Source organism: Candoia aspera, chromosome 2, assembly GCF_035149785.1.
Source record: "Candoia aspera isolate rCanAsp1 chromosome 2, rCanAsp1.hap2, whole genome shotgun sequence".
Classification (NCBI taxonomy): Eukaryota; Metazoa; Chordata; class Lepidosauria; order Squamata; family Boidae; genus Candoia; species Candoia aspera.
In genome coordinates this window covers 248,323,411-248,336,285 of record NC_086154.1, presented here as the reverse complement: position 1 = coordinate 248,336,285, position 12,875 = coordinate 248,323,411, and the positions used below count along the sequence as shown (strand labels likewise).

Genomic DNA, 12,875 nt, shown 5'->3' with positions numbered 1-12,875 from the left:
ATTCTTCACAAAATCCTCCCTGGAGCCATTATACCTCTCCACGAATTACCCATCTTGAATGTACATTAATCAACATGTCCTTTGTGTTGAGCATCCATTTATTTTTTAAGACAGCCACCAGAGACAACTTGCTTGTTTACAAGAAATCACAGGCAAAATTATACCTGGATCAATTTCAATTTGAAGATAGCCCTCTCAGGCTGAAATTCTGAATAGGTCTGTATGAGGAAGCTTTCCTGTAAAAAGAACAATGGATGTCTCCAAATCTTTTAAATCTGTGAGCACACATACCATCCTGATAGGGACATGGGTGCAAACTTGCCACATCATATAGGTTTAGGGGGAAAAAACCTTAGGTGTAAATTTGGAACATTTTAATATGCAATGAATAAAAAACAAAGGCTGCCAACCTGCCATTTTTTATACACTCACTGCCTTCATTCCTGAGCAACCAATATCCTTGCATTGCTCTGAAGCAGTATTTCCCAACCATGGCCATGTCCAGGTGTGTGGACTTCAAATCCCAGAATGCCACCACCAGCACAGCCACTGATGAGAATTCTGGGAGTTGGAGTCTACACACCTGGAAGTGGCCAAAGTTGGGAAACACTGCTCTGAAGGGTTTTTTCCTCCTACTGAAGGTTGCTTCAAACAAATAACTCCTCCCCCTCCTCCTCCTCCTCAGCTCAGCTTGGAAAGACTGAGGAAAAGGAAGGTGAGGCTTGAATATGAGCAAATACTGTCCCTGTGAATTCATTGATTTGCAAATAATTAATTGCTGTTCTCTTCCCTCAGAGTATTTTACATGTGAATTAAAGTGATTTTAAGCACTGTTCTCTGTAAAGTATGACAACCATAGCCATGCTATACATGAATAAAAATCCATGTGGGAAGAGGCTGTTTAGAATATCTTATTACTACTGATAAATATCTAAGTTCAGTCAACATACTGGATGATGATGATGATCCTGAATCAATCCAATGCAGGATGAAGGCCTCTCCATTGAAGATTATGGACTGTAATCTACTACATTTGTCCAGTGTGGCTCTTTAGATAGATGTTTTTCGACTTTCCAGTCTAGGTTGAAAGAGAGGTACTGGCCCAAACTCACCCAGCTGGCTTCCATGCCTAAGGGAGGGCTAGAACCTGCATCTTCCACTCCTAGTTCAGCACCTTAAACACTATATTACACTGGCTCTCTCATATTAATCTGTATACGTGGTCGCTTATGTTAATCATTAGTTTTATACTGGTATATTGGTATAGGTTTCTTCTTTACTCATTAGTACCCGAAATAAATATGTTGCATTCTTTCACATACATAAAGAGAATGAGAGATATGCCCTTAATCATTTTCTCCTTCCCTTGCCTGTGGTGGAAGGAAGGAAGGAAGGGAGGGAGGGAGGGAGGGAGGGTAGGTGTTTAAGTACGTACAAAACAAACATTTAGTTCGCTCCTCAGTCACAGGCAGTTTAATTGGATTGGAGCCATGTAGGAGAAGTGAGTTAATTAGGACTATGAATGCCCTTAAGGCCAGTCACATGGAGGGGAAGCGGGGAGGGGGGGAGCTATTATGCAACTTCAGAATTATGAAAAAATACAAAAGCAATCTATCAAATACGGTGGGCACTATGGGGATAGAATTAAGAATCTTCTGTCCTACACAGACTTACCCTTTCTGATTTTCAGAGTCAAAATGTGTGTTAATGCTTCTTTATTGGTAGCATCAAAAGCAGACTGGGACCTTGTGCAGCTGCTCTAGATTTTTTTAAAAACTCAGAGCTTTGGAATAGACCTGTTAGACATCTAGATCTTCTTGGCCCTATATGTTTCTGTTCATTATTTGATTCTGATTCCCTGGATCAGCTCCTGGCTTCCAGCAATTTATTTATTTATTTGTTTAAATTTATTCCATTTATATTCATATCGAGCATATGACTCTGGGAAGCTAACCAAGAATAAAAAAATTCTCTGAGAGCTGCTTGCAATTCACATCTGAGACTATCTTTCAGTTGCTCTCTCCGGCTGTCTTAAAAAGTCAAAGCAATGTTGTGAAATCTCATTGTTAAAAAAAGGACAAGAGACGATAGGAAAGTATTCATATAGTGCCATGAAGAAATGTATTTTGTGTTTGGTGATTATTCCTCCTGAGAGTTACAGTGCATAAATCAAAGACAAGATAGCCAAGGTGCATAAATCAAAGACAAGATAGCCAAGGACAAACTCATATTTTGATGAATGTCTTGGGTTTAACTCAGAAGTCAAGACCTCTAACAGAAAGGGCTGCCAAAGTACAAGCTAAAGAAATTGGTGGAGGGAAAAAAGCAATAAATAAATAAATTTACAGATAATTTATTCAAATAATATGGGAAACAATACATGTGTATATATGTGCATGGGTGTGAGTTCGTACTGCAAACAATTTCAGGCCAATAAATCCATGGCTCCAGTAATATCTGGAACTCCCGAGCAGGATGCATGCCATGAAAATATCTCCTCTTGCATAGCCTACGTTGTCAATTCAACTTGAATCATTAGATAGCATTTGGAGAAGAAAGGTAAAAGAAAAGTGCTAATGCTGCACTCCTATGCAGGCTTTTCTGTAATGATTTCCACTGAAACATGTAAAACATCATTCTGATTAGGTATGCCTAGGCTGGGACAGTTAATTTTTTATATCAGGAATAGGTAACACATTGCATGTTGCCCATTGACACCCTCTTTTCTATCTGCCAGCTTTCTTGGCCCACCTAACCTAAATTCTTTTTTAAAATATCCTTTTAACTGAACAAATTAAATGAAAAGCTGGCATACTGCAATGCAAACCATCATCCTCGAGCTTGGCATCCTTCAGAAGTTTGGACTTCAGCTTCAGAATTCCCTGGCTAGAATGGCCATAGCTAAGGCTTCTGAAGTCCACGCATCTGGAGGAGGCTCTTCAAGTGCATTATTTCTCAGTGGAGGCTGTTCAAACATTCTGCTGTCAATAATGCTAATACCACTACAATACTTATACTGCCTTTTCAGTAAGATATTATTGCCTATCATATCATAATTAGCTCTTTATTGTAAAATAATGATTATTGTAACTGTAATGGATTCTTTTAAAGTTATATCCATTTTCACTTATGGTATTTACAAACTGCTATTTGCAGTTGTCTTGGAGAACTCAAGTTGAAAGAGGACAAATGCACAAATTATACAGAAATTATGCATGTGGGTATCCATAAATCTTCTTTTGATCCTTCTGTTGGTCTATGATTAACTAATTTGTTTCCTTGCTCAAGTCCTAAAGCCCAGAAGAAGTCTTAATAATCTGGGAACAGATATTCTCCTTAGTTCTCATTCTAATGTTCTACCAAGAAGTAGGAGGAGAAGGGTATCCAGTTCAGTACATGGGAGGGTCCACTGTACTCAGTGACCTTAATTTACATAACTGGAAGGCAATATATTAACAGACCATCACTGGGCAAAGATTTGAAAATTAAACATGAAAATTCTCTCTAGTGATCATGACAGCTGGAATGGAGCCTAAAGATTATCTAATTCAACCTTACTAATGAGGTCCCCTGTACACCACAGTTTTACAGAAGTTAATTCTTGAACAGAAAAGAATATTTAATTTGTTCAAACTTGAACTTTCCAATGGACTACAAGAAGGATTCAAGTTGTTCCTGCCAGAAAATATTTCCAGAAAGAACAACATATATTGGAATGGGTTTATGCAGATAATTGTTTCAAATTTACAGTGGAGTTTGCCTTTCATTCATTCCCATTTTGGTAAGCAATTTATTTTTGCAACCAACTTCACATGTTAGTTGGTGAGCATATCTTGTGACTTATCAAATTAAGCAAATTTCCTAGATATAGTTACCATAAAGGGTTTAAGAAAAATCTCAGAAACCCACTTATTAGAAGAGAACAAACTAAAACATACTCATTTTTCTACAATACAATTTAAAGCCTGACTTCAAAGCTGGTGTTTTAATTAAGGTAATGCCACTCTTTAATCAAGGGCTAATTTACTGTAGTGGTTAAGGCACCAGGCTAGAAACCAGGAGACTGTGAGTACTAGCTGGCTTTCATGCCTAAGGCGGGACTAGAACTCACAATCTCCTGGTTTCTAGCCTGGTGCCCTAACAGTCAGGAAACCATGCTGAGACAAGGAATAGGTCTCTAGTGTTTTATTACTGCTACATTAGACAGAAAATCCTAACAAACTGAAGAACCGTGGGAAAACCCAGACAGATAAACCCCAAAAGTCAAGGCGGGTCTGATCTGTGTCTCTTTGAATGGCTGCTTAACTCTTCAGTACTACGCATGTGTTTTCCCCCTTGGATAGGGGCCCCCTCCTGCTCACCATCAGTGCTCATGACATCACCCTCCCCTCCAGATTCACATTCCATTTCAGCCCCCTCCCTTCCAGAGGTATCATGAGAGTCCATCTCCCCCTCCAAGCTCCCATGGGAACTGGGCAACGATGGAAATTCTTCAAAGGAAAACTCCTCCAAGGACGAATCAGTGCTGCTCTCCAGGTTTGATAACGCTTCTGGCCCAGGTGGCTGCTGCTGGAAAATAGCTAGATAATTAGAAGATTCTTCCCCACTCCCCCTTGGGAAATGCAAGCCAGAGGTGGAGGGCTGCGGCTCCCCCTCCTCCTCTCTCTCTGGCCTCAGAGCCTCTGGCGGGGGTGGAGGTTGCCAACTTATGAACCCCTCTGCTAGGGATTCCTCTGCTTGCTCAGTCAAGTGAAGAATCTCTGGTAAAGTGCGAGGCTTGGGTTTGTGAGGGAAAAGCTGATGGAATCGTTGAACCAGCGCTGGTGCATGTACATCTCTGGCATTTTCCCATGTGCACTCTTCCTCAGGGTACCCTTTCCAGTGTATGAAATATTGGATGCCCCTTCCCCTCCTCCTAGAGTCCAGAATTCCCTCAACTTCGTATTCCTCCTCCCCCTCCACAATTACTGGAGGTGGGGGGGGGCAGTTGCAATCATAAGGCACTTGGGGGAGGGTCCTTGGCTAGCAAGGCTCTGTGAAAGACTGGATGGATTTTCATGGATGCTGGCAGCTTTAAGCGATAAGCCACTGGATTTATCTGCTGTACCACAGTGAAAGGGCCCACAAACTTAGAGTCCAACTTCTTGGAGGGCCTGGTAGAGGTCAAAAACTTGGTAGAGAGCTATACTTTGTCTCCGACCACAATCACTGGCCCCTTTTGTCTGTGAGCATCTGCAGCTCTTTTGTAAGCACTCTTTGCCCTGTTCAGCTGCTCCTTTAACAACTCCTGTGCGGCTTGTTGGTCTTTAAGAAAATCAGCCGCAGCTGGAACAGTTCCCTGCTGGGAAGAGGTGGGCAACACCCGAGGGTTAACCCTGTAGAGTGCTTAGAAAGGAGACATATTGGTAGAGGATTGCACAGAGTTGTTATAAGTAAATTCTGCCATGGGGAGCAGGGCTGGCCAATTGTCTTGCTGATAAGTGGTGTAACACCTGAGATACTGCTGTAACCATTGGTTAATTTTCTCAGCTTGCCCGTTACTAGCCAGATGATGCGATGATGATAGGTGGATCTGGACCCCTAATGACTGGAAAAGGGCCCTCCAGAACCTGGAAGTGAACTGAGGGCCTCTGTCACTCACCAAGTGATTTACCACGCCTCTATACCTAAAAACATGGTCCATGAACAACTGCACTGTGGCTTGCGCAGATGGGAGGCCCTTGCAAGGAATAAAATGCACCATTTTTGTGAAAAGGTCCACCACCACTAGTATGGAAGTCAGCCCCTGGACCGGGGGTAAATCAGTGATGAAATCCATGGAAATTGTATCCCAGGGCCTACTGGGGGTGGGTAGGGGTTGCAAGAGTCCTGTGGGCTTCCCTGGGAGAGGCTTGGCTCATCTACAGGTATGACAAGAAGCCACATAGCCCCTTATGTCTGCAGTCATCTTAGGCCACCAGTAGTCTCTCAGAGCTCTATGGAGAGTTTTGAAAACACCTCCGTGGCCTGCCGTTTGATGGTCATGGCAAAGTCTCAGTACTTCTTCCCTCGATGAGGGGGGAATGTATAATCGCCCACTATGCCAGAGGATTCCTGCTTCCACATTAAATGGGGAGGCAGTGTCTTGTGGGTTCCTCTGGAGGTCATCCATCCTGGCCCTGGCATACGGGTCCTGTTGCTGCTGAGCTCTGACTCTTGTAAATAGGTCCTCTGCTTGTCTGCCTGCTGCTAAAATCTCTGTCTGGTTCCCCCTCATAGACTGCTGAAAGTTGTGAGGTTGTAATATAGTAGCCTGGACCTCCTGGTGAGTAGCGGGGGTTGCCTGAATGGATTGAGACAAGGCATCTGCCAAACAGTTCTGCGCCCCGGGAACATAAGAAATAACAAAATTGAAATGGGAGAAAAACTGGCTCCATCTGATTTGGTGTGGGGTGAGGGATCTGGTGTTTTGTAGAAGCTGTAAATTCTTGTGATCGGTGCAAACTTTCACAGGAAAGGTTGCACCTTTTAGCCAGTGCCTCCACTCTTGGAATGCTGCTTTAATTGCCAGCAACTCCTTGTTAAAAACATCATAGTTTCTCTCTGCTGGTGAGAGCGTGCGGGAGAAAAATGCACAAGGAAGCAGTGTCTTCCTTTCTTGGTCATTATATTGCAATAAAACAGCAGCGATAGCAAAATCTGAAGCATCTGAATGCATTATGAATTGCTTCGTGGGATCAGGGTGCTTTAAAAGCGGCTGGGATGCAAAGAGTTGCTTAAATTCTTGGAAGGCTGCTTGCTCTCTCTCCCCCCAAATGAATGTTGATCCTTTCTTCAAAAGCTGTGTGAGGGGTTTAGCCCTGTCACTAAATTTATTTATGAATCTCCTGTAAAAATTGGAGAATCCTAGAAATTTTTGTACATCTTTCACATTTTGGGGGGGGGGGTTTGCCAAGAGAGAATTGCCTGGACCTTTGAAGGATCCATGGATATGCCTTCTGTTGATATTCTATAGCCCAGGAAATGTGATTCAGTTAAATTGAAGGCACACTTCTCTAGCTTGGCGAACAGCTTGTTCTCTCTCAGTCTTTGTAAGACATTATGTACATGGGTTACATGAGTTGTAGCATCCTCAGAGAATATTAATATGTCATCTAGATAAATGACCAGATACTTATCTAGTAAATCAGAGAAAAATTGATTCATAAATCGGGAAAATATGGCTCCTGCATTAGTCAAGCCAAAGGGCAAAACAAGGTACTCAAATTTACCAAACCTGGTGTTGAAGGCAGTCAGATATTCATGCCCCTCTTTCATCCGGATCAGATTGTACGCATTCCTGAGGTCCAACCTAGTAAAAATGCATGTTTTCTGTAAGCGATCCAGTAGATCAGATATTAGGGGGAGTGGGTAATTTTCCTTGACCGTGACTTTATTGAGGGAGCTGAAATCATGCACCACTCTCATGGGTGCCTCCTGGGTTGCTGGTGCCAACAGGTCAGGCTTCTTTGGTACGAAGAAGGTAGGAGCAGATGCTGGGGAAGTGGATGGTCGGATGAAACCCTTTTGGAGATTAGAATCCAAGTAAACTTTTAAGGTGGGTAGTTCCTTGGGGGACATGGGATATTGTTTCCTTGCTGGAATCTTGGCTCCTGGTATCAACTCAATGGTGCAATCACAGTCCCTATGGAGGGGTAGTGCTGTGGCCTCTTGTTTGCTGAAAACGTCTGCGAAATCTGCATACTTGGCTGGCAACTGGACCCCCCCTGCTTCCCTGACTGCTTTGGTTGCTGGAGAGAGAACAGCGGCTTGAATCTTGTGGTGCTGGCATTCCTTAGCTGGGAAGGAGACTGCTCCTGTAGTCCAATGGGTTGTGGATCTTCAGCCAAGGTGTGCCCAGGACTATAGGCACATTAAGTGATGCAGTAACATAAAGTGGGATCCACTCAGTGTGGTCTCCCGTTGTTAGTTGCAAAGGTTCTGTGAAACTTCAAATCGGCCCTGCCTTGAGGGGCTGGCCGTCAACGGTCTCAGCTTCTATGGGACATGGCAATTCCATGGTTGGGATGTTGAGGTCTTGTACAGTCTGTACATCAATAAAATTGGTGGAAGCTCCGGAATCCACGAGGGCCTCTAGCTTGACCTGGTGCTCTGGGTTTACATGCATTATGACTGGTAAGTAGTAAAAAGATTGCCTGGAATCCTTGGAATGAGCCCTTCTTAATTGATTGATGGTCTCCCTGCTGAGCTCTGTGGAGGGAGACCGACGGAGTTTCCCTGGTTGGAAGTAGAGGCGGAGGTGGCTCTTGTTTCAGCTGCTTGCCCTGGGGCTCTTACTGAAGTTGCTTGGCTTCTCGCTGGGCAAGCTCTCGCCATGTGCCCCTGGACTCCGCAGTAGAAACAGAGGGCTCTCTCTCTCCTTCTCTGTCTCTCAGCCTCGGAAGTAAGCCTCCTGCTCGCCCTGATTTGCATCAGCTCCTCTGGTCCTGAGTAAGGAAGTGCTGTGGAGAGAGCTGGAAAGCCTGGAAGCGTCCTGAGGCCCCTGCCTCTCCCTGGCTGCATCTGTCTGAGCTCTTCTAGCCTGGCATCTATGATCACAGACAACTGATATAAGGCTTCTAGGGTAGCTGGTGTTCCCTGGCACACTAATTCATTCTTAATTTCTTCATCCAGCCCCTGTTTCAATTGGTCTTTCAAGGCACTCTCATTCCAGTCCAGATCTCCTGCTAACAGCTTGAAATCAGCAATGTAGATTCCCACTCTCTTGTTGCCTTGCTTGAGCTTCCGAATTTCCTGGCTGGCAGTGATCTCTTTGATCGGGTCGTCAAAGTGTGCTCGGAACCCTGCCAGAAAATTCTGGTAGTCGTTGAGAATTGGGTCATTGTTCTCCACCATGGGAATGGCCCATTTGTCTGCTGGGCCCTTTAGCAGACTTAAAATGAAGGTGACTCTGGTTCGGTCTGTGGGAAGCTCTGCCGGTCTGCTGTCGAAAAACATTGTGCACTGTGTGAGAAAGGTTCTCAACTGTCCTGCTTCTCCTCCAAACTTCTCTGGTAGACTGCCCTGGGATCTCAAGACTACTGGCAGAGCTGCTGCTGCTGCTGCTGCTGGCACCGGTTGTGGGTTAACCGGAGCTGGTTGTTGTAATTGCTGTAGCATGACAGCTTGTAATGTGTTGATCTGGAGATCTACTTGTTGTTGATGTTGTTGCAATGCTGCTGCCAGTTGTTGGATGGCTTGCCAAATTTCCTGGTTTTCCAAAGACGTTATCCCAAATGTCTCTCCTTTATTTATTTTTTTTGTTCCTCTCTCTTTCAATGGGAGTAGGAGTTTGTTAGGACTGATGTCCTAACAGTCAGGAACCACACTGAGATGAGGAATAGGTCTCTAGTGTTTATTACTGCTACATAAGACAGAAAATCCTAACAAACTGAAGAAGCGTGGGAAAAACCCAGACAGATAAACCCCAAAAGTTAAGGCGGGTCTGATCTGTGTCTCTTTGAATGGCTGCTTAATTCCTCAGTACTATGCATGCATTTTCCCCCCTGGATAGGGCCCCCCTCCTGCTCACCATCAGTGCTCATGACACCTGGTGCCTTAACCACTACACTAAATTAGCCCTTAATTAAAGAGTGGCATTACCTTAATTAAAACACCAGCTTTGAAGTCAGGCTATAAATTGTATTGTAGTAGCTCCACAACTGGGTCTGCTCATCATGAATTGGAGTGGCTTTATCAACTCAGCTTGCTGACACAGCAAGGTGGAAACTGGTGAATAAATGCCTAGCTGTGCTACATCCGCAGGGCCAGACTATGTATATTTCAATCATCTCTGCCTATGAACCAACAAACAGTGCTTCTGATGAACATGCCGAGTATTTCTATTCAGTACTGGATGCAGAGATCACAGCAATGCCCCAAAAGGACTATCTCATAGTTGGTTGTGACTTCAATGCCCCAAGTGGACACAGTGACTGCAAAGGCATAATGGGCAGATATTGCCTATGTTAAAAGTGTAGATAGAGACACAGTACTTCTATTAAATCTGGTAACTGTTCATGGTCTGGTATTGGCAAACACTCTTTTTAGTCACAAACCTCAGCATCTGCAAACCTGGGTCAGCCCAGATGGTAAAACAAAAAATTAAATAGACCCTATCCTGATTAGGCAGAAATTTTGAAATTCTGTTACAGACAAAGTTTTGGGGGAATAAGTATTATCACTCACCATGCTTTAGCATATGCTAGAGTAAAAATAAATCCAGTTAAATATGGATCAAATGGAATTAAATGATTAGATATAAACAACCGGAAGTACTCAGATATTGCTGACAAAGAAATCCCTTTCACAAGGAATGTGAAACAAGCTGAATATAAGTGGGCACCAATATGAGCAAGTAGAGACCAACTTGTCTAAAGTGAAAAGTATTATTCATAGTATAGCAGTCAAGGTGATTGGGTACACCACCATACAAAAAACTAGATAAGTGCTAAAGAAAATCAAAAGAAAACTGCTATAACACCTATCTAGGGCCAGAAATGTGGCTGGTTTAGTTTAAAGTCAAATGAGACAAGATAAGGAATCATATGCCAGCTAAAAAGTGGCAGAATTAAAACAAGGAGAAATGGTTGACCCAAAAATCTATGTCAGTTCATGAAAGAAACAGCAAGAAAACACACAACACCTATTAATGGTATTATCACAGATGAAAATGACGATGCTAAGAAACAAAAAGACAAGTTAGAACAGTGGAAGAAACATTTCAAGGAACTTCTATACAGTCCAGGTCCAGCAACTCTGGATGCTAGTACTATTAACTACAATTCACAAGTAGAAAAATTAATATACTCTGTAGATAGAGACTCAACAAGACTGAATGAAATCTAAAAAGCCATTAGATGCTTAAAGGCCCCAGGCTCAGATGAGCTAAGGCCAGAAATATGTAGGACTGCTATGGTATCTTTGGTTCCAAGACCTGAAGTTTTATTCAGGAAAATGTGGGAAACTGAAACTTCGTCAAGAGGACGGGAAGTGACAATTATCAACTGATCACCCAAGAAGGGGGAAAAAACCCTTCTTGTAGCAGTTATGGAGCTATTTCTCTGCTGAATATGGGATATGAAAATTATGGAAAGAATACTTCTCAGTCAACTGCTATCTGAAAGGGGTAAAAGAATTAGAGAAAAGCAAGCTGGATTTAAAACTGGGCATAGCTGCACTGATCAAATCTTTGCAACCTGTTATCTACTGGAATTGTGTTTTGAGTTCCTTCAAGCAAACATATCATTTATTGATTTCAAAGCAGCATTTGATGGTGTGGACCATGACAGCATTTGGTCAATGCTTCTTGCAGATTGGGTACCATATAAAATATGCCAAATCATCCAAGCCCTTTGTCAGACTAAAAGCTGTCAAAGTAGAGCATATGGAGACCAGAGTCAAGACTTCTCCACTTCAGCTGGAGTTTGTCAGGGTGGCATCCTCTCACCACTTTTAATCAATATATGCATGGTTTGTATTTTGAGAAAATCATGGGAGCATGGAAAGGTTGGTGGCACTTTGGTTTAGTAATTATGGATTTAATCTTTATTGATGATGTGACCATCCTAGTCAGCAGTCAAGAAGACCTACAAGAAATGATTAGTCACATTGCAATTAAAGCTGACAAAATTGGCTTCTGGATAATTCCCCCTAAAACCAAGTATCATCTTGCTCCACCTGACTCACCCAGTGATGCAATAAAAATAGGAAACTAAACAATTGAACAAGTGATTATTTTACGTACCTCAGAATTGAAGTAACAAAAACTGGTAGAGTACACAAGAAGTGACATCTAGCTTGAAGTGAGCATCCAATGTCCTTTTCACCTTCTGGAAACACAAAGATATGACATAGCACTACAGTCCGAATATACCATGCAACAGTATGACCAGCTTTTCAGGCTGTAAGACCAGGCAAATGAGATTGAAGACTATATAAAAAAAAACTAGATTTTTTTATCATCTCTGTCTACATCACATCTTTCTTATATATTTCTAATAATCTGAAAATGAAGACATCTGCAGAAAATGTAAAGTAGAGGCCATCTCAGACTTAATAAAAATTAGGTGATGGAAGTAGATTGGCCAAGTGTTGAGAATGCCTGACAACTGACTATCCAAGCTGCTATTCATCAACTTCAATGAACCCAGATACAAACAATCCTGTGGTGGGGTTTATATCGCAATGAAAATACTCATTCGAAAGGAAGCAGAAGACATTGTATTGAAGCCCCTAAACTTTAGTAGGAAAGAATAGAGCAGAAACTGGCATCTTCACCTAGCTATAATTATTTATAATCACATATGTAAATAATTAATGTGACTCCCACACCATGAGATGTCCATACCCAAGTGTTGGGTATAGTACCAATAAGCAAAGTAAGCTTACATGGGTAATATCTGATTTACAGAACATTTTTTGCTGCAATCAATCAAAGTAAGTTGATTGTATTGATCCTTCTTCAGATGGATAAGGATTTTCATCAGGGTAACAATATTCATATTGATTCCTTGATATCTTAATAAATATAGCAATTTGCAAGCATATTCAAAATATTTATCAGAAAGCTGTTCCACAATCATAGCTAGTGCTCCAGAATATTATGAATCCCCAAAGAGAGCAAAATGGGGACAGTCTAAGCCGGTGTTTCTCAACCGCAGCAATTTTAAGATGTGTGGACTTCAACTCCCAGAATTCCCCAGCCAGAATGCTGGCTGGGGAATACTGGGAGTTGAAGTCCACACCTCTTAAAGTTCTGAGGTTGAGAAACATTGGTCTAAGCTATAGATCAAGTAACCTAGTACCAGAAGTCTGTGTGAAGGAATGAAGTAACTCAAATAACTTGCCTTGATTTT

At 42.4% G+C, this 12,875-nt stretch overlaps 1 protein-coding gene across 1 annotated transcript in view; it reads right to left on the bottom strand.

The window, feature by feature from the left end:
- The window catches only part of PRLR (prolactin receptor), a 108,842-nt gene that overhangs the window by 60,911 nt on the left and 35,056 nt on the right, over positions 1-12,875 (bottom strand). Inside the window, exon 2 of the mRNA XM_063295754.1 lies at positions 11,765-11,849. The gene's annotated coding sequence lies outside the window, so the exon portion shown is untranslated. The remainder of the gene's footprint in view (positions 1-11,764; positions 11,850-12,875) is intronic.